This window comes from Propithecus coquereli, unplaced genomic scaffold (assembly GCF_000956105.1).
Source record: "Propithecus coquereli isolate 6110/MARCELLA unplaced genomic scaffold, Pcoq_1.0 Scaffold28, whole genome shotgun sequence".
NCBI lineage: Eukaryota > Metazoa > Chordata > Mammalia > Primates > Indriidae > Propithecus > Propithecus coquereli.
In genome coordinates, this window is record NW_012148396.1 from 2,262,142 (window position 1) to 2,282,986 (window position 20,845).

General features: G+C 35.1%; 1 protein-coding gene across 1 annotated transcript in view; it reads left to right on the forward strand.

Moving 5' to 3' along the window:
* The first annotated feature begins 6,746 nt into the window (after positions 1–6,746).
* The window catches only part of LOC105813389 (PHD finger protein 20-like protein 1), a 28,438-nt gene continuing 14,339 nt past the window's right edge, over positions 6,747–20,845 (forward strand). The window contains exon 1 of the mRNA XM_012648043.1: positions 6,747–6,850. The gene's annotated coding sequence lies outside the window, so the exon portion shown is untranslated. The remainder of the gene's footprint in view (positions 6,851–20,845) is intronic.

Consider the following 20,845-nt stretch of genomic DNA (forward strand, 5'->3'; position numbering starts at 1 on the left):
CTTTTGACTCTCTATGGCCAGTCTTTCCTTACAGTAATTAATTTTTCTTTCCCCCTTTCCCACAAGATTTCTGAATTATCACTGACTCTTTGAGATATTTTTTCCTGAGAAAAATCTTATGTAGTTTTTAACAATCTGGAATTTGTTACTGTATCGAATATGTGAAAAATATGCTAAAGTTATAATGATGTAGTATATCCGTCAGGAAAATTATTTTCAGATGTGCATGTGTACCTATATTTTCTTTAAAATACATCTATTCTAATGATAATAACAAGACTGAACTATAGACCAATGTAAGTAGCTATGTAATAACTAACTGTGTTGTGTTAGCCAGATTATGTATCCACAGAGGTCAAACTAGTGATCGTGTATGGAAATCCTTGACTCATACATGATTTTGCTTCTAACCAGAGTATTACCCTGGTCTTTTTTTTGGGAATTTCTAGTGTATTTGTGGAGATGCAGCTGATCACCTTACAGAGGAGGCACACCAATATTCTTTTCTTTTTTAAATATTGGCAGTAACTATTGGGAAAGTAAACATAGTAAGACTCTTTTCTGGGAAAGTAAAGGAAGAGAGAAGTTTAGATTTTTAATATGATGAATTTGTAGATTTGTGGAAGAGCAGGGATCATCTGGATATGATGAGCTTAATCGCACAATGGCTGGCAACTCTAATTGCTTACATCAAGGAAATGCATGGTTTTAAATGTTAATTACTGAAAGTCAGTTTGTTAGAGGGTTGAACATAGTATTTGAATGGGGGGAGGTGAAATTCTAATTTGTTTCTGTGACACTTTTTAATTTTTTATTTTTTGAGGGAATAGTGGAATTTAGGTCATGTTCTAATTGGGCACCTTTTGATTAAAACCTTGTGCTTTTGTCTCACTTGCACTGAAATTCTAAGTGGTCTGCATGTTTTTCTCTTTTAACCTTACTGTTATCCACCACCTCTACACTGTTTTGCAGTATTTGTTGGACTTTTGTATGCTCCCTAAGTTGTCTTACATCTGTAGTCAAACTGCCAGGTTTTTATGTATTTGTTTTGTTTTTGTTTCTTTTATGTGTATATATATATATGTTTTGGTCGGTTGGTGTTCATATTCATTCTAAAAGTAAGTTTTGTTACTGTTGAATTTTAAAACGTCCGTAGAAAACATTTACCAGAACGTGTATCAAAGACATTTTCTGGATTATTTTTGTCAAATTAAAACTCTTGGAGCATTTCAAATGAGGAAGATTTTAGCCATTAATTATGAAATAGTTTAACATAATTAGGTTTTTTCTTTTTTATGTGCAAGATATGAGCACACTGCTGAGTTTAGCAGTGGCAATAAAGGATTGATTAGATTATACAAATGCTCCAGTTATTATATACACCTGTTCTTAATGGGTTAAAGTTTGCTTTTAATTGGTTTTCCAGTAGAGATAATGAGCTTTCACTAATCTATGTGCATTCTTCCACTGGGATGGATGCCAACATAACTAACCAATCTTAGGAATACTGTTGCTATCCACATTACCAACAAAAGTAATTGGCACCTTTGTAAAAATTGATGCCTTTCTTTTTATTTTATTATCAGAATGCTTTATCTCATGGAGCCAACCAATTTTAGGTAGGGATACAGCCTCAGAAAAACTTATTTGTGTTAATACCTGGGAAGGTAGATTGGATCAAGTTTTTTAAAACATATCCTTTTGGAAAAGAAGGACATGTGCTCATGTGCTCTCAGATACCTTAGGCCAAGAGATAACTATTGTTCACTTCTCAAATTCTCTCTTAAGATAGGGAACTGGGGGAAGGGCATGCCTTTAACCTGCACTTGGGTGAGGCAAAGACATAAAGTGTAACCCTAATGTTTGCACCCTCACAATACCCTGAAATAAAAAAAGAAAAAAAAAAAAGATAGGGAACTGTGTCAGGAAACTTAAAATCTAGAAGGAACACAAAGCTAATAACTGAAATATAAATAAATATTTTAATGTAACAGGTAAGTGCCTGAAGAGGCATATAGAGTACTTTTGGGTATAAAGGAAGAAAACATGGCTTCAGGTAGGGAAGGAGATGGCTTTTTAGGTGGTCTTAGCCTGCTAAGACCTAGGAGTACTAGGGGGCAGCCCACCTGCCTCCTCTTCTTCCTTCCTCCTTGAAATTCAATTCTTCATTTATGTGGTAAGGAGACTGTAGTAGATGCTGTCTGTGGCCACTTTTTGGCTCTAAAATTTTGATGTTTTATTTATTGTATTGTGCATCTGATAGAGTCTAACTTTATTCCAAAGAAAAGATCATGAAATGATAGGATTATTAATTTTGAATTTATAATTTTCAAATACTCTTGGAAGTCATAACTTCTATTCTTAGTACCCCCATAAAGACAAAATTGGGATTAGTAGATTATATGAATATAATTTTAAGCCTTTCTAGTTAGTTCTGTGTTGAAAGAAATAATTTCAGTAATACATCTTCATTTTCTGTTTTTTGAACAAATTAGTATAAAATATCAAGGAATATTTACCCCTGTTTTATTGTAGAATATTTTAGTTAGTATGAATAGGAAGGTTAGGTTGACATAGAATGGAGACTGAATCTTTATAATGTCAGGATGGTCATTAGCAGCCCACTGAGTTTTAAGACTGAGTTTTAAGATAGCATTAGATGAGAGATTCATTAGGCTTTTTCTTCAGTATCATTCAAAGTCTTACCATAAATTAGTTTTTGAATGAAATGTGGGCATATGTAAATAAATATTGTATAAATTTATCATCTTAGTTATGATAGTTGGACTCATCCTAGTGAATTCCTCTAGAGAGTCCATGAATTATATTATTGATTGATTAATATAATACATTTTATCACCATTAAAAAACAGAAATAGGTCATGGGATTAGTCTGAGATAGTAGGGCAAAAAAGCATGTCATAAACTCTACCTAATCTGAATGTGGCTGGTTTCGAAATGGCCTTCAATTTTATCCTAACATCTTATATGAACTTTACATTTATAATTTAAAAGCCTTTTTATTTTAAATTGTTTTTCAGTTTATTTTCCAGAGTTGTTCAAAACAAAACTACAACTGGAGACTCTGTAATCTACCTCCACCCCCACACCAAATGTTCATGGCTTCTACAGAGGCTGGGGTTTCCATGGAGAGTCCAGGGATTGCCTCTTTTTAATGCAGAAGAATCTATAATATTTAGCAATCCAGAAAGAGCTTTAGAAAACACTCTACGTTACTAGTTTTAAATTGTGTGCAAGCAGGCATGGTTCAGAGATCTACCTCCCTTACTTCAATCGAAATAACTCCATTTGTTTTTTTGGGCTTTGTTTTTACATTATGTATCAGACTGCCGTATACTATTTTTTTTGAAAAAAATGTTCTATTGATAAAATTTAGTTTAAAAATTATTATTCTATAAACTAATATTCTAGTTCTTTGGTTTCCAAATTCTAACACATGGTGAAATAAGGATAATATAGTGAACTTCTGGTAAAACTAAATTTATGCTTTTGTTGAATTCTATAATAGATTTATATTGTTAGTCTATTTGCGTGAGAGTATTTTTAAAAGTCCTGCCGTTATTGCACATATGAATATTTATTTTAATATCCTTAGTTGTGTAATATGTTGACAACCATTTGTCAGTCCCCCAATTTTACTTTTGAAATTTTACCATTTATGAAATCTAAAGGTTTGGGAACCACTAGAACATGTGAAAACTGAATCTAGAATGTGGTCTCCTGAAAACACTCTCACAATGACAGACCATTCTGCTGTACTAACCTCTGTGTTCTAGAGTAATTGTTCATCACTATTTTCTTTGTCTTCCAAGTACCTTGAAGGGTGGCACACATACCAATCAATAATGGTAGCCCAATAAGGCAGTTTCTTTAATCTGACTCCCTGGCCTTAGTTCCAGGAGATTCTGAGCAATATTGTTCCATTTTCACCCTGGAGATTCAGTGCTCCAGAGGAATAAGAACCTAAGAGGGTTCATTGTCAAGTGCTGCTTCTGAATATATCTGTACTACTACTGAGGATTTAGAAAGCACATTCCTAATTGTTTGCATTGTGAATGCTTTATGGCTTTAAGAAAATTGCATAAAATTTGTAGGGTTTTCATGGTACAATAATTAGTAAACAGAAGGAAGTGATGCAATTTGTTCAATAGATAATAAGGAAATTTAATCATATTTCTATTCATTGAGATATGTTCCTTTTATTTTTCCTGTTATAACAAATGGAGATATTTTTACTTAATTTGAAACTTACATAGAGCCTTGTTGGCATTTGATTTGAGTGAGTGGTATTGTTATATTTTTGTTATGTTTAATTTAAATTATATAAAATGTTTGAAATAAGAGGAATGAAATGCTAGCTTTTTCCATACTATTATAGAGTGATTTAAAAAATCAAAAAGTAGTAAATGGTGATATTAAAGCATAATTTAATATACTATAATTTTATTTTAAATGCACTGTAGTATTTTTCTTGGATTAATGCTAGCCACAAATGGATATTAGCATTGGTAATGGTTGAATATGAGTTGAGTAACTTGATTAAATGTATCTGTGTCAGTTAGCTACACAGTAATTGAGATACAATATTGGTTTGAAAAAGTATTTTGGACTATCAAACAGTAATACCTCAGTGGCATGAAGATTATAAATATGCATTTGTATTTTACATTTATATATAGGCCAAAATGGTTTGCAGAATAATTCTATTTTGGCTGTTATTATTACCTAACAATGCATTCATGATGGAGTTCAAAAGTACAAGTTTGTTTTAGGCAACAAGAGGTTAAATATTAGTTTAAAAATGTTATACAGGTTGTTGAAAACCAGTATATTTTCATATAGAGTTTAATATTTCATTTGGATGATCTGAATAGCATTCATATCATAACTGTCACAGAAGCAGAAATGGTACATGGACCTTGTACTCACATGGATTTTGATGTCTTCTGGATTGCCAAAGGCAGTGATGCTAAGAGTAGATCCTGACTGATCGCCTAGTAGTTATCTTAACTTCTTTTTAATGGTTAGACTTATATGTATGCTATTTCTGGAAATGTTGGTCTCAAATTATTATCCTACCACAAAAAAGAAAATAAGAAAAACTGTTAATTTACCAAGCACTGGTCTAAGTATTTTACATATTTTGACTCATAATCCTTTAACAATATGAGGTAGATATACTTACTTCTATTTGACAGATAAGGAAACTGAAACACAAAGACATTCTCAAGGTCATATGGCTAGTAATGATGGAACCAGCATTTGAACCTGGATAGTTTGAAGGAACAAAAATCATCTTTAATTTATTGCTTTTTTGAAGTAAGAAATCTCACTTCTTTGTTACTAGCTCAGGCAGTAAAATAATATAGACCTTCAGGAGAGAGTTGTATGTAGTGTTTTGTGGGCAGTTGTAATTTAAAACATCGTCCCATACTTTTAACTCTAACTAAATTTACATATTTTTTCCCTAACCCACAGGAATATCGAAAACAGAAAAAAAAGTGAAATTGGAAGAAAAAAGCTCAACAGCATTTGGTATGAACAGAAAGTAATCTTTAAGCAAAAGACTATAAAGCTTGACAGAGAGGGAGGACATAGTCTGCCCCTTATTCTTTACCTGTTAATGCTTCTTTAGGTGTAAGTGATCATCTGTTTTAGTACTTACTAGTGTTAGTCAGCTCTAGACACATGACTTATTAAATACATACCTTGTTTTATATGTATTTTCTGCAAAGGGAGTCTCTGATTTTCTCTGAGAACTTCTGTGTTTATCATCCCTAGCTAAAATTACAGCTATTTAAAACTAAGCCTCTAATATTGTTGAGACTTAAAGGATGCATTAAGATAGTCAATTTTTTCAGACTTTCTTCTTCAACATACCTTATAAAAAACTTACTGAATTTTCTGCTATCTTTTCTGTCCTTTGTGCTGTAATGACTAAAAGTGATGAGATAATGGATAATAGTCGTAACTATTCTATACATTGGCTAACTGGAACTTGGGTCACTTAAAGTTGGTTAAATATGGTTGATAAATCATAGGCTAAACCATTCTGACTTAGAACAATAACTACTAGGATATATGTGATGATTTAATTTGAAATACGTTCTAGGATACTGCTCTAATATCTTTTTTTTTTAAGTATATACGATTGGGAAAAAGAATGTTGTAAAATTTTGGAAAAAAATAGTTTAATGAAATAAGTTTTTTTCCTTCATGTTCTTAGCCTTCATTCTTGTACACACAGGGAAAGTGTTGACAGACTGAAGGAATTATTTATGGATTGATTTTTTTTTAAATTTTTCCAAAGAAAAGTCCATCAAATTTTTTTTTCTGATCTTCTAGTATATTTTCTCATTAAATTATATATGGAAATGAAAAGTCTCGTCAGTCAAGTCTTTTATAAATTATGGAGTTTAACTTCTTGTCACATCAGAAAATTGAGTGTATTACTATTTATAGGTTTTAACTACTGTCTATATTAACTTTAAGGTATCAGTAGTTGGGATTTCTCAACATTGCTAATGAAGATCCCCTCTTATAGTCCAATAAGCTAATCAGCAGTTCCAGAGTCATGACGTGAACAGTTTAATTGAATTTATCCACTCAGGGCAGGTGACTGGAATAGCTGATTAAAACATAAATGCTGCTTTTAGGTTAACCACAAAGGATCAACTCAGGATCAGTCATGATTACTGAAGTATTCACTTTTATCTCTTAGGTAAGAGAAAAGAAAAGGACAAGGAAAGAAAAGAGAAGAAAGACAAAGATCACTACAAACCCAAACAGAAGAAGAAGAAAAAAAAGAAAAAGAAATCTAAACAGCATGGTAAGTATGCTAAGATGGTTATTCCCATTTTTTAAAGTTCTAAGATTTCTTGGATTCCCCTTTACCAAAATGGAGGTATGACAGGGTCCCCATTTCTTGAGAACCGAGGAGTTTTTGTAGCTTTCCTTTGTCTTGTAATTTCAAAAAACATGCCACTTTGTTTTACTATGGTCTATAAGTTAATCGTTGCAACTGATTAGAGACTTTCCTTTCCAGCATTATGGTGGACTAGATGCTCTGACCAAGCACCCTTCAGCATGCTCAAGAAATTATTTTCAATCTAGAATCATAGAGCCCCTTAAATTAGATTTCAAGAATGAGGGTGAAATAAAGGTATTTTTAGAAGAACTTGAAAAACCAACAGAATTTGCTATCAACAGTCCATATCTAAAGGAAATCCTAAAGGGTGAACTTGAAGGCTGAAGGAAAATGATGACAAAAGGAAGATTCGAGATGCCAGAAGACACGATGAGCAAAGTGTAAATATGTGGGTAAATCTAAACACTGACAATGTAAAAAAATTTGATTTGTGGGGAAAAACAAAATGATAGTGAACAAAAATATAGAAGAATGATAACTTGTATTTGGAAGGAGCATTCTTATATTTCAGTGCTTTTAAGCTCCCTGAATTATTCTGGAAGAATGAAAGGAATTTGTTGCGTTTTTAGGCTTTAGTAAATTAAATGTTGGTTTAAAAATTTTAGCATAAGCACTAAAAGAATAGGATAGGGTATAATTTCCAAAGTAGAGGGGGAAAAATATAGTGAGTAAACCATCCAAAGAAGGCAATAAGAAGAGAGAAAAATCATAGAAAAAGGAGAAAAATGCAAATTATAAAATATTAGAAATCCAAATATGTTAGTAATTATAGCCATATTATAAAGGTTATAAAGATTTTAAAATTGAGTTTTATGTTACATATAAAAGACATATCTAAAGATAAGGATAGAGAAATGTTGAAAATAAAAATATGGAAAAAATATGATAAGCAAGTACTAACCAAAAGGAAAATTAGATTAGATATATTAAAAACAGATAAAGTAGTCATTAAGGCAAAAATCATTCTAGAGATAGGAGGTTACCATATAATGACAAAGGTTCGGTTCACTTTATATCTTCCTAGATACAAAATTTCCAAATTTTATCACTGAATAATACCATATCTTTCTTAGTAATTAATTAATAACACTAAAATGTTTTCTGTAAGGATAAGAAAGATAGCAGCAGTACAGTTAATCTAATAGATCTATATAGAACACTGAACTCAGTAGCTACAGAGTATAGTTTTCTTAGCCAGACACATTTCTTAAAATTGACTATGTGACACAGCTTTAAACAGATGTCAACAAATTGTAATGATTAGTGTAATACAGACCCCTGGTTTCTGACCACAATATAATTAACGAGAGCCAGTATCAAAAATATAAGTAGAAAAGCCCTGAATGTTTAGAAATCAGCAACACACTTCTACATAACTTATGGATCAAAGAACAAGTCCAAAGGGAAAGTAAAAAAGATGTTAAGAACCTAAAGGATGATGAAAATGTTATATGTCAAAACTTGTGAATGTAGTTAAAATGGTACTTATATGAGAATGTATAGCCATACATGCTTATATTAGAAAAGGATGAAAGACTGCTAAGTCTGCAGCTTAAGAAGTCAGAAAAGGAGAGGGCTTCCAGATGGCTCACTGGAGGCATTTCTTACAGGCGTCTTCCACAAAGAAGAACCAAGTTATTGAGTAGAGAATCACACTTCAGTAGATCATCCCGGAGAGCACACCGGAATTCAAAAGAGAAATGCCAGGAAAACACCTAAAGCAAGGAAGTGGGGAGGGAAGGGAGGCAGCCTGCTCAGCCAGAATCATCTGGGAGCTTGGAGAGACTTCTTAATGCAGGGAAGTGTAAGCAAGAGACCCCCTAGTGGTCCACATTTCCACCAGGAATCCTGCAATGATAGCCACAGGAGAGCCTCTTGACCCTTGCGCGCCCTGAAACTAACATAGGAAACTGCCTGGAGACTGTACAACAACATTGTTCCAGAGAGGGAGTTCACCCTGGGTCCCACACACGTGCTTGCTGTAGCTGCTGAATCCTAAGCAACATACAGCAAGGTGCCATTTTGAGGGCTCAGTGGCCAACAGACTGCACACTGTCCTGGAACCTAACAGAGCCTGCATCTTCGTATCTCTGGAGCCCTACTGGCATCCCTAGCCTACAGCCACTACTAGTCGTGGCTGTCTGCTGCTAGGGCTGAAGCACAGGCTACTGGCAGTGAACTTGCTGCCTCTGGCAGTGGATCCTCCATACACTTTCATACACCCAGAGAGAGTCCCTCACCCATAACTACTGTCACTGGGGCTGAAGTGCAAGCAAAGTGTGATTTCCCATCACCAGGACTGAAGTGCAAGCAAAACATAGGCTGTCACTACTGTGGCTGAAATGTGAGCAAAACACATGTTCCCCACCTGTCTGCCTAGGCTACTGCCACTGAAGGCAACCTTTCCTTCCCCAGGAGCAGGGTGGCAGCATAGCTGCTGCCCCCTCCCAAGAATTCCACCAGAGGCCTGGGGATCACTCTGCACATGCCTACCATAGCCATCACCTATATAGACCATCAGTAGGCCTAAGGATAAGCCTGCTCAGCCCAGTTTTGATCTTGCCTCCCTTCCCCTTGCCAGAGCACATAGTCTAGAGGAGTATGGATTGCCCAGCCCAGTCCACCACTGTTGACACCTGAACACTCCTCCTGGGGGCAGGAGGTTGAGCCCACCCACACAGCTACTACCACCACAGCTGGCACCTACCTGCATGTGCCACCTGCGGGACTGGAGAGTGGCCCATGCAGTCCATCAATAGCGACTGCCACACCAGTGTGTACTGCTTGGGACGTAGAGGGTTGTTCTGCCACTGCTATTGCCATTGTCCTTGCTGCACCTACTGCCCAGGGGCCTGAGAACACACCCACCAACCTGGTATACCAGTGCTACTACCAGCATCCAAGCAAGACATCTGGAGGCCCAAGAACCAGCCTCCCAGTACTCACTAACACTGGTTTCAATGTACGCCACTCAGAGGCCCAAGGACAAGCACACTCAGCCTGTTGCTGCCACCACTGGAACTTGAAAACTGCCCCCCACCCCACATCCCAATCCCCAGAAAAACTTCACTACAGCCTCCAGTAATAACCACACCCTAAGCCACTGAGGAAGTCAGATACCACTGACACTGTTTCCAGCTGAAGAGATCATACAGAGACCACATTACTGCATACAACCAAAATCAAAGCCAAAGTAGCCTACCCAACAAACACCATAGATACATCTTCAGGAAAAAGTCCTCCCCTATAAAAGGAAATTCAAAAAAAATTAAATTAACAGAGAAAACCTTGAATGCGAACAGATTAAACTTTCAACTTAAAAGAGATAGACTGGGTGAATGTATTAAAAAAACATGATCAAACTATATGCTGCCTGCAAGAAACTCACCTCATCTGTAAAGACACATAGACTGAAAGTAAAGGAGTGGAAGAAGATATTCCATGCACAGTGGAAACCAAAATCAAGCAAGAACAGCTACACTTAGATGAAATAAAACAGACTTTTTAGTTAAAAACAGTAAAAATAGACAAGCTGGTTATATAATGATAATGAATTCAATTCATCAAGAGGATATAACAATTCTAAACATACATGCACCCAACACTACCACACATATAAAGAAAATATTAGGTTTAAAGGGAGTGCGAGACTCCAATTCAATAATTGTTAGGGGACTTCAATACGCCACTCTCAGCATTAGACAGATCATCTTGACAGAAAATTAACAGAGAAATATTGGATTTAAACTGCCTCTTAGAGCAAATAGACCTAGCATACATTTACTGAACATTTCATTCCAACGGCTACAGAATATACATTCTTTTCATTAGCACATAGAACATTCTCCAGGATAGATCATATGTTAGGGCACAAAATAAGTCTCAATAAAAGTTTTAAAAATTGAAATATCAAGTATTTTGTCAGGCCAAAATTCTCCTCAAACTGCTTCATAAAATTAAAGAAGAGGGAATTCTCCCTAACTCATTTTACAAGACCACCATTACCCTTAAAGTAAAACCAGAAAGGGACAAAACAAAAAGAGAAAACTACAGGCCAATATCTCTGATGAACATAGATACTAAAATCTTCAACAAAACACAAGCAAAGACATCCAGCAGCACATGCAAAGGAAAAATAATAAACCACAACCAAGTGGAATTTATCTCAGGAATGCAAGGATGGTTCAACATATGGAAATCAAGAAAGATGGTACATCACATCAACAGAATGAAAGACAAAAACTATGATCATCTCAACAGATGTAGACAAAGCATTTGATAAAATTCAGCATCCCTTCATGATAAAAATTTTCAACAAACTAGACAAAGAAGGGACTTACCTCAATATAATAAAGGCTATATATGCCAAACCCACAGCTAGCATCATACTAAATGGGGAAAATCTGAAAGCCTTTCTTCTAAAAACTGGGACAAGACAAAAATGCCCACTTTCACCACTTCTATTCAACCTAGTAGTGGAAGTCCTAGCCAGAGCAGTCATGTAAGAGAAAGAAATAAAAGGCATTCAAATTGGAAGAGAGGAATTCAAATTGTCCCTTTTGGATGATACGATCTTATATGTAAAAAAAAAAAAAAAAAACAAAAACCTGAAGACTCCACCAAACAACTCTTAGATCAGGTAAATTTAGTAAAATCACAGGATACAAAATCAACAAACAAAAATCAATAGCATTTCTATACTCCAATAAGGAACTTGCTGAGAAAGAAATCAAGACAGCAATCACATTTAAAATAACTACAAAAACAAAAAGTGCATAAGAATAAATTTAACCAAAGAGGTGAAAGATCTCTACAAGGAAAACTATAAAGCACTGATTAAAGAAATTGAAGAGGATGTAAGCAAATGGAAAAGATATTCTTTGCTCACGGATCAGAAGAATCAATATCATTAAAACAACCATATTGTCCAAAGCAATTTACAGATTCAGGGTAATCTTTACCAAAATACCAACATAATTTTTCATGGAGTTAGGAGAAAAAATTCTAAAATTAATATGGAACCATAAAAGAGCCTGAAATAGCCAAAGCAATCCTGAGCAAGAAGAACATTGCTGGAGGCATCACACTACCTGACTTCAAAATATATTACAAGGGTGTAATAACCAAAACAGCCTGGTATTGGTATAAAAACAGACACACAGACCAATGAGACAGAATATAGAAATAAATCTACGTATTTACAGCCAACTGATTTTTGACAAAGATGCCAAGAACATACATTGCAGAAAGGACAACGCTCTTCAATAAATGGTGCTGGGAAAATTAGATTTCCATGTGCAGAATAATGAAACCGGACTCCTTCCTCTCACCATATACAAAAACCAACTCAAGATGGATTAAAGACTTAAAACATAAGACCTGAAGCTATAAAACTACTAGAAGAAAACATAGGGAAAATACTTTAGGACATAGGTCTAGGCAAAAATTTTTATGGCTAAGCCTTCAAAAGCATAGACAACGAAAACAAAAAAGAGACAGGTGGGACTATATTAAACTAAGAAGCTTTTGCACAGGAAAGTAAATAATCAGCACAGTGAAGAGACACCCTGTCAAATGGGAGAAAGTATTTGCAAGCTATTCATCCAACAAGGAACTAATATATCTAGAATATACAAAGAACTCAAAAATTAAAAACAAAAAATAATCCTAATAAAATGTGAGCTAAGGACATGAATAGACATTTCTAAAAAGAAGACATAAAAATGGCCAGCAGGCATATGAAAAAATGTTCAACATCACTAATCATCAGGGAAATGAAAATCAAAACCAAATGAGATACCATCTCACCTCAGGTAGAATGACTATCATTAAAAAGACAGAAAATAACATGCTAGTGAAGATCAGGAGGAAAGGGAACTTTTATGTACTGTTAGTAGGAATGTAAATTATTAAAACTATAAAATAGAACTATTATGTAATTCAGCAATCCCACCACTGGGTATTTATAAAGGAAAAGAAATCAATATTTGACAGGGATAGCTGCACTCACATGTTTATTGCAGCACTATTCACAATAGCAAAGATAGAGAATCAACCTAAGTGTCCCTTAGCAGATAAATGAATAAAGAAAATGTGGTATATATACATAATGGAATAGTATTTGGCTATAACAAAGAATGAAATCGTGTCACTTGCAGCAACATAGATGGAACCGGAGGTCATTATGTTAAGTGAAATAAGCCAGGCACAAAAAGACAAATATCACGTGTTCTCATTCATATGTGGGAGCTAAAAATGTTGATCTCATGGAGGTAGAGAATAGAATGATAGATACCAGAGGCTAGGAAGGTTGTATGGATGAGAGAGAGGTTGAAGAGAGATTAGTTAATTGGTATAGACATAATTAGATAGAAGGTAAGTACTAACACTTGATGGCAGAGTAGTGTGGCTATAGTTGGCAACAATGTTTTGTACATTTCAAAGTAACTAGAAGAGAGGACTTAAAATATTTCCTACATGTAGAAATGGTAAGTACTCAAGGTGATGGATACCCCAAATATCCTGACTTGATCAGTACACATTCTATGTAACAAATACTCATGTGTACCTGATAAATACATAAAATTATATATCAATAAAAAGTTAGAAAAGAACAAGAATAAATGTATTTAATAAAAATGGAGAAGTAAGTGATAAACATGTGAGCAGAAATTAATGAACTGAAAAAATGCTAGGAGAAATTCTAAATTTCCCAATTTATTTGGGAAAAAAACTAAAAAAAAAAAAAAATCAGACCTCTAGAAAAACTGATTAAGAATAAAAGACAAAATGCACAAATAAACAATATTAGAAATAAAGAGAACATACCTATACATGCTCCGGACAAGAAGATTGTGTAAACAACTTCATGCCAAAGTTTGTTATAAAAGGTTAGATAAAACTATGGACAGTTGTCAGAAATCAAAATCAAGAAGAAGGTAAAAACCTGAATAGTCTCCAGACCTTAAAATAAATTTATTTAATCAGCATTTTAAAATCTCCCTACAAATAAAAAGGCCAGGCACAGAAAGTTTGCTGTCAGGTTCTACCAAACATTAAAGGAACAGATTACTCCAAGCTTACATAAGTTCTTTCAGAATTTAGCAAAAGAGGGAACACTTCTACAGTAGGGTAAATAGTGTCTCCCAAAAACATATATATTTTAAGTCCTAATCCCTGGTACCTGTGCATGTGACTGTATTTGGGATTAAGATCTTTGCCAATGTGATTAAATAAAGTATCTTGGAATGAGATTATCCAGGATTTAGGATGGACTCGAAAGCCAGTGACTGATGTCTTATTTTTAAGAGACAGGAAAGGGAAATTTAAGGCACACAGGAGAGAAGGCCATATGAAGATGGAGGCAGAGATTGCAGTGATACAACCCAAGCCAATGAACTTGAGCCACAGAAGCTGCAAGAGGCAAGGAAGGATTTACCCTTAGAGCTTTCAGAGGGAGCACATCTCTGTCAATCCCTGATTTTGTACTTCTGTTCTTCAGAACTTTGAGAGAATAAATTTCTGTTTTTTTAAGCCACAAGATTTGTGGTAATTTCTTGTGGTATCCCTAGGAAACTAGTAACAATTCAAAATTCATTTTAGATCAATTTTGATATCAAAAACAGGAGAGAAAAATATGGGAAAGGACAACCACAGGATATTCTCGCTTATGGATATGGATGCAAAACCCATACATAAATTTTATGAAATTTAAATCTAGCAATGTATAAAAAAGATACAGCCATGTAGGATTGGTATGCAAAGCTGGTTAAACATCAGAAAATGAAATGATTTTAGAAAATTCACCACAGTAACAGATAAAGGAAAACAAACATTTTAAATGTAGAAAAACCATTTGATGCATTGGTATGTATTTTTAAAAGTACATATTTATGCTTATATTTTAAAAAACTATGAATAGCTGTTTATGAAACCTTATTTGGAAACATTAAAGAAGACCTAAATAAATGGTAGATAATTCATGTTCATAAATTGGTAGATTGAAAAGTCAGTTCATGCTAAATAGATCTATAGATTCAATGCTGATTTGGAAACTTAATAGGGAATGTAAAAAGCCAAAAATAATATAGTCACTCTTGAAGAATAAAGAGAAGACTTACTATTCAGCTATAGTTATGAAGGCAGTAAGGTATTTTGGAGGAATAGACATATTGATCAAGGACAGAATAGATAGTCCAAAGCAGATCTATACATATTTACACAGAACTTGCATTGCAAATTAGTAGGTGAAGGATAAAGTTTTCAGTAAGTGATAGTTAGAACAATTTGTTATCCACAGGGGGAAGAAAAGTAGAATTGGATTCATACTTAAGATCATACACTCAATTTATTTCAGGCTAATTAAAGACAATGTGTGAAAGACAAAACTGTAAAACTTTAAAAGACAGTATACGAAAATGTCTTTAGGATCTTTAGACATGGAAGGACTTCTAAACAAAAGGTGCTAATCCTAAAGGAAAAAGTTATAAATTTGCTAGAATGAAATTAAGAACTTTAGTTCATCAAAAAACATAAAGACAGTGACAAGACAAGCTGTAAACCATTATTACAACACATATCTGACAGAAGATTAGTATTTAGAATATTCAAACTTTTACAAATCAAAAAGAACAATGAAAATAATGCAATATGAAAATGGGCAGAAGACTTTAACAGGTACTTCACAGAAGAAGAAACCTTAATATGATAAGGTGAATATATAATAAAATGCTCAATCTTACAAGAAGCTGCATAAACACAATTTTTAAAACCTCATGAAGTCTGTTTCATACCTGCCATATTGGCAGAAACGACAAGGTAGATAATATTACATATTGCTGAGGAAACGGAGACCCCTGCACAACTGCTGTGGGAAACAGTGGAAGACAGGGATGAACTTGAGATGTGTGTGCCAAGCGGGGGGAGTGGGGAGCGGCCTCAGAATTCCCAAGGAATCTCACAGGATACGTCCAGAGGCAAATAGGAGAGGGTTCTTAGCAGCACTGGAAGCACGTGGCCCTCTGTAAGAAATCATATATTCCTTCAGTGGAGTCTGTATCACTAAGTAGATAAATGAATTAGAGCTTCAGGAACCTCAGGAACAAAATGTTAAGCTAAAAATTAAATCACTGAAGAAAATAAGATTTTATTCATGTAAAGTTCAAAAAATTGTTAATGCTAAACAGTGTTTTTTTAGGGATTCTACTGTATGTAGGAAAAGCAAGAGAATGATGAACAAAAATTCAGGATAATAGTTACCTGTAAGATGGGGAAGGAAAGTTGTTATCAGTTCAAATTGGAAAGCAGCGCAAAGGGACCTTCAAAATGAAAACTACATGATCGGTACCTAAGTATTTTGTGGTATTGATATTCTTTTATCAATATTTTTATATTCATTAAATAATAAAACCAGTTTTAAAAAGTATAAACCACTTTCATAGTCAGTAATCATTGTTGATAAATTCTTGAGATTTTAACTCTCTCCATAGTCCCAAAATAAACATCTAATTTTTCCACAGGATGTGAAGTTTCTACATTCTCTAACTCTAAAGCTGTCAGAGTAAATTTGAAGATGTAGGATCAAAATGGGATTGAAAAGCTTGAACCACTTTCCAAAGAGAGCTCTGGGGCCTTGTAAACAAAAATCATTAACCACAAATTAATTTGATTACTGAATAACCTCCCGTGAGTGGTACATTATAATATAGAAGTGGGAGGCTTCAAAATGCAGATAAAACTGCCAAACTGGATGTAAATAGCCCAGAATAAATTCTCCTCAAATGTAGTAATTAATTACAAAGATGATGGTGATTACCACACTCAACACCTGCTGTTTATAAATAGCAGTGCTTCTGTGAACTCCCAGCCGACCAGAGGCTCTGAGGGGATTTGGCTGGCTTGGATGTTCCAGTGGAGACACCAGCTTGTCAGTGCAGAAACGGACAGCTATTTTAAGTCATCTTCTGGTGCATCAGTGAACTGAGAGGTCTGTTCCAGTGTTTAGCAGCAGACACAGAATATGCTAAAATACCTGTGAAAGTACAGGAAAAGATAACTATTAATATAACACAAAATAAGAAGGGGGGCCACACTTGGTAGCAAAGCGAGGGATAGAGTTATGAGAATACAGTAAGTGGTAACTTGAAAGAAAGATGTGTCATTAAGATTAATAGAGAAAAAACTTGCAATGAAAACTTACATGTTAGAATTATGATCAGCCCTTAACTACGATAACCCTGTACAAAGAGCCATTTGGAAAACACTTTAAATGTTAGATACTTTTACCTTCTGTTGAAAAAAATAAACATTATATCTTTATTCACATTTTAAAATCAGGCCTATAAATTAAAATCTTAACCTTATAAATAGAGTCCTGATAAATACTGAAGATGCACAGAAGCATTGCTATTTATAAACAGCAGGTGTTGAGTGTGGTAATCACCATCATCTTTGTAATTAATTATTACATTTGAGGAGAATTTATTCTGGGCTATTTACATTCATTCTGGAAGTAACACTTTTCCCAGATGATTGAAGAGTGATCTTTAAGTGGGAAATATAGGATTTTAAATAACTTTAAAATTTTAAAGCCTTCATAATGTTAAGGAATTCACATTATTACTGAATGAGTTTCCTAGTATAATATGGTTTTTAGTCTTATGATTAGCACCATGAGGGAGTTTTAAAAATTCTTCCTTTAATTCACCACATAATGTTATTTTGCATATCCTGTGGTACTTACTATGGACCAAACACTATCTAAGCATTTTATGTATATCAGTTTATTTGAGCCTCACATGTTAAATACTTCTTTATAATTATTCCATGTGGTAGTGGGTTAATGTATATTTTGGTAAACAGTAGTTTACAAGATATAAAGCTAATGCTGTATTCAATCTGTATATATGAGAGTTGCCATGTTGTGATTTAAGAGTGTTATCTTTGCCAGTTTTTAGCTTCATTAGTCTGAGCAAGTCACTTCATATCTGTCTTTCATGTGTCTGTAAATATGAGGAAACTGAAGGCATATGGAGGTTAAAAAGAATTAAAGCTGGAAGGCAGAGAATCCAAATCATTGTGGAGTAAAAACAAAGATTTCCTTCAAGAAGCTTGTAAGCAGGCATATAGTACGTAGTAAGAGTGATGTGAAGCATATATCAGTGTCTACTAGGAAGTTCTGATTTGTGTGGTAAGAGTGGTACAAAATCTATTTGAAATTTAGAAAAGTTGGTATCATCAAGGAAATTACCTTATATAGGAGACTTCTGATCTAAGCCTTGAAACATAACAGTAAACTTTTATTCCTGATAGCCAGAGGGAATGGAGTGAGGAATACAGGTAGGGTGTAGAATGCCAAGAAATTATATTCATTTGCTAGTAAAACAGAGAGATTAAATGTCAGTCATGTTTTATTTTTAGCACCAAATTGAGGTTTCTTTCAATCTTCTACTTTTGCTGAGAAGATAATATAGAATGTAGTCAATAAGAGGGCAGCTTTGAAAGTTTAATATAGGGGTTTAGCAAATCCTGTTCATAACACTTATAGCTGGGCAACTTTTGACAGATTATTTCAATTCTCTAAATCTCAATTTCTTAACTTCTAAAATGGTAATGATAGTTTCTACTGCATAGATTTGTTACTAGTGTTAAATAATGTAATTATTGTAAAGTCCTTGACAAAGTAATTAGTGTTCAATATTTCTCTTTTCATGCCTGTGCCTAAATAACATGGTGTTAGTAGACAGACTGTGCAGTTACTTGCAGGCCACAAGAGACAGAGTAGCACAGTGCTACCCAAAGATTACTCTGTCATCTAGTAGCATCAACATTATCTGAGTGTTCCCACGCCTGATCTGCTAAAGGTGAGGCCCAGGAACATGGGTTTTAACAAGCTTTCCAGCTTGTTCACACTTTAAATGTTGAAATCCACTGATTGTGCTTGTTGGTTGAGCGTGCCACTCCTGTAGTCTGGCTCCCTGGGTTTGAATATTGTCTTTGCCATTGCGTATCCTTGGACAGTTCTTTCATTTGTAAAATAGCACTAGCAGTCTTACCTCCCTTATTGGATGATTGTGAGGATTAAAAGACTTCATACAGGTAAAGAACTTAAAATTGTATTTGGCACATAGACCTCAATCAATGTTGGCCATACTATGGAATTTATGATGACCACTATATAAGTTTACCAGGGCTGCTGTCACAAATTACTATATGTCGGTGGTTTAAAACAAATGCATATTTATTATCTTAAAGTTCTGGAGGTCAGAAGTCCAAAATGGATCTTTCTGGGCTAAAACCAAAGCATCAGCAAGGCTGCATTCCTTTCTGGAGGCTCTCAGGGATAATCCATTTCCTTGCTTTTCTGGCCTGCAGAGGCTGCCACATTTCTAGCTCATGTCCCTCTCCCATCTTCAAAGCTAGCAGCGGCCTGTCAAATCTTTCTCATATTTCACTCTGACAGTGAGTCTTTTCCCTCCCTCTTTCACTTTTAAGGATCCTTTAGATTACCCTGGGCCTACACATATAATCCAGGATTCTCTTCCTATTTTAAGGTCAACTGACTAGCAACCTTAATTCCATCTTCTACCTTAATTCCCCTTTGCTATGTAACTTAGTGTATTTCTAGGTTCCAGGGATTAGAACATAGACATGTTTAAGGAACTATTGTTCTGCCTCCCACAACCACCAACTTCAAATAGATATTTAGTATAGACCAGTGTTATTAGTAATCTCATCTTGTAAATTTGCTTTTCTACTCTCTACCTTTCCTCAACTTTTCCCACTCTTTCCCACCTTTTATTCCCTAACCTGCCTGAACTGACATCCTTTGCCTCACACAGCTGAGGAAGTAGAAATAGATTTTGCTCATCTTTTATCTACCACATTTCCATACTTACCCGAATCTATCTATCTTCTTCTTTGCCTCTGTTAAAATGGGGGACATATCTGTCTTTTAATTCTTAATCCTGGCATTTCTTACCACCACCATGCTCCCATCCCCTCATCTTTAGGTTCATGTAGATAATGTGTCAGATCTCCCATCTGAAGAAGCCCCCCCTCTAAACTCGTACGCCTTCTCTGATTCCTCCTCCTCCCGTTTATTGTTCAGTCTCCTCTCAGACCCATTTTTACCACCTAGTTGCTGAAACAGAAACCTGGAAATCAATCTCGATGCTCTCAGCCTCCAATCTGTAACAGCACTATGTCTTCCTCTAAATCTTCCCCTTAGTTGCTATTATCCCATTCCAAGCTACCAGGATTTCTTGCCTAAACTACTGCTGTAGCCTCTAAACTATCTCCCTACTTCTCTGTGTGCTGCCTTTTTTTTTTTTTTTTTTTTTGAGACAGAGTCTTGTTCTCTTGCCCAGGCTAGAGTGCCGTGGCGTCAGCCTAGCTCACAGCAACCTCAAACTCCTGGGCTCAAGCGATCCTCCTGCCTCAGTCTCCCGAGTAGCTGGAACTGCAGGTGCATGCCACCATACCTGGCTAATTTTTTCTATTTTTAGTAGAGACAGGGTCTTGCTCTTGCTTAGGCTGGTCTCGAACTTCTGACCTCAAGAGATCTTCCCGCCTCGACCTCCAAGAGTGCCAGGATTACAGGCCTGAGCCTCTACACCCGGCCCCTCTGTGCCTTCTTGCACTCCATCCTCCATTCTACAATTAGACTGATCCTTCAGAAATAGAATTGGACTTGTGTCACATCTTGCTTCCCTGTATAACTGTTGAGTGGCTTTTAATTGCATGAGGATAAAACTTAAAAATAAGAAAAATTTTTAACCTGATCTAGCTCCTGTCACTCTAGGCTCATTTCTTATCCATCTCACTCACTGTATTCCAGCCACAGTCTTATAGTTGCTAAATGCACCATGCTCTCTTCTGCTTCAAAGCCCTCCTACA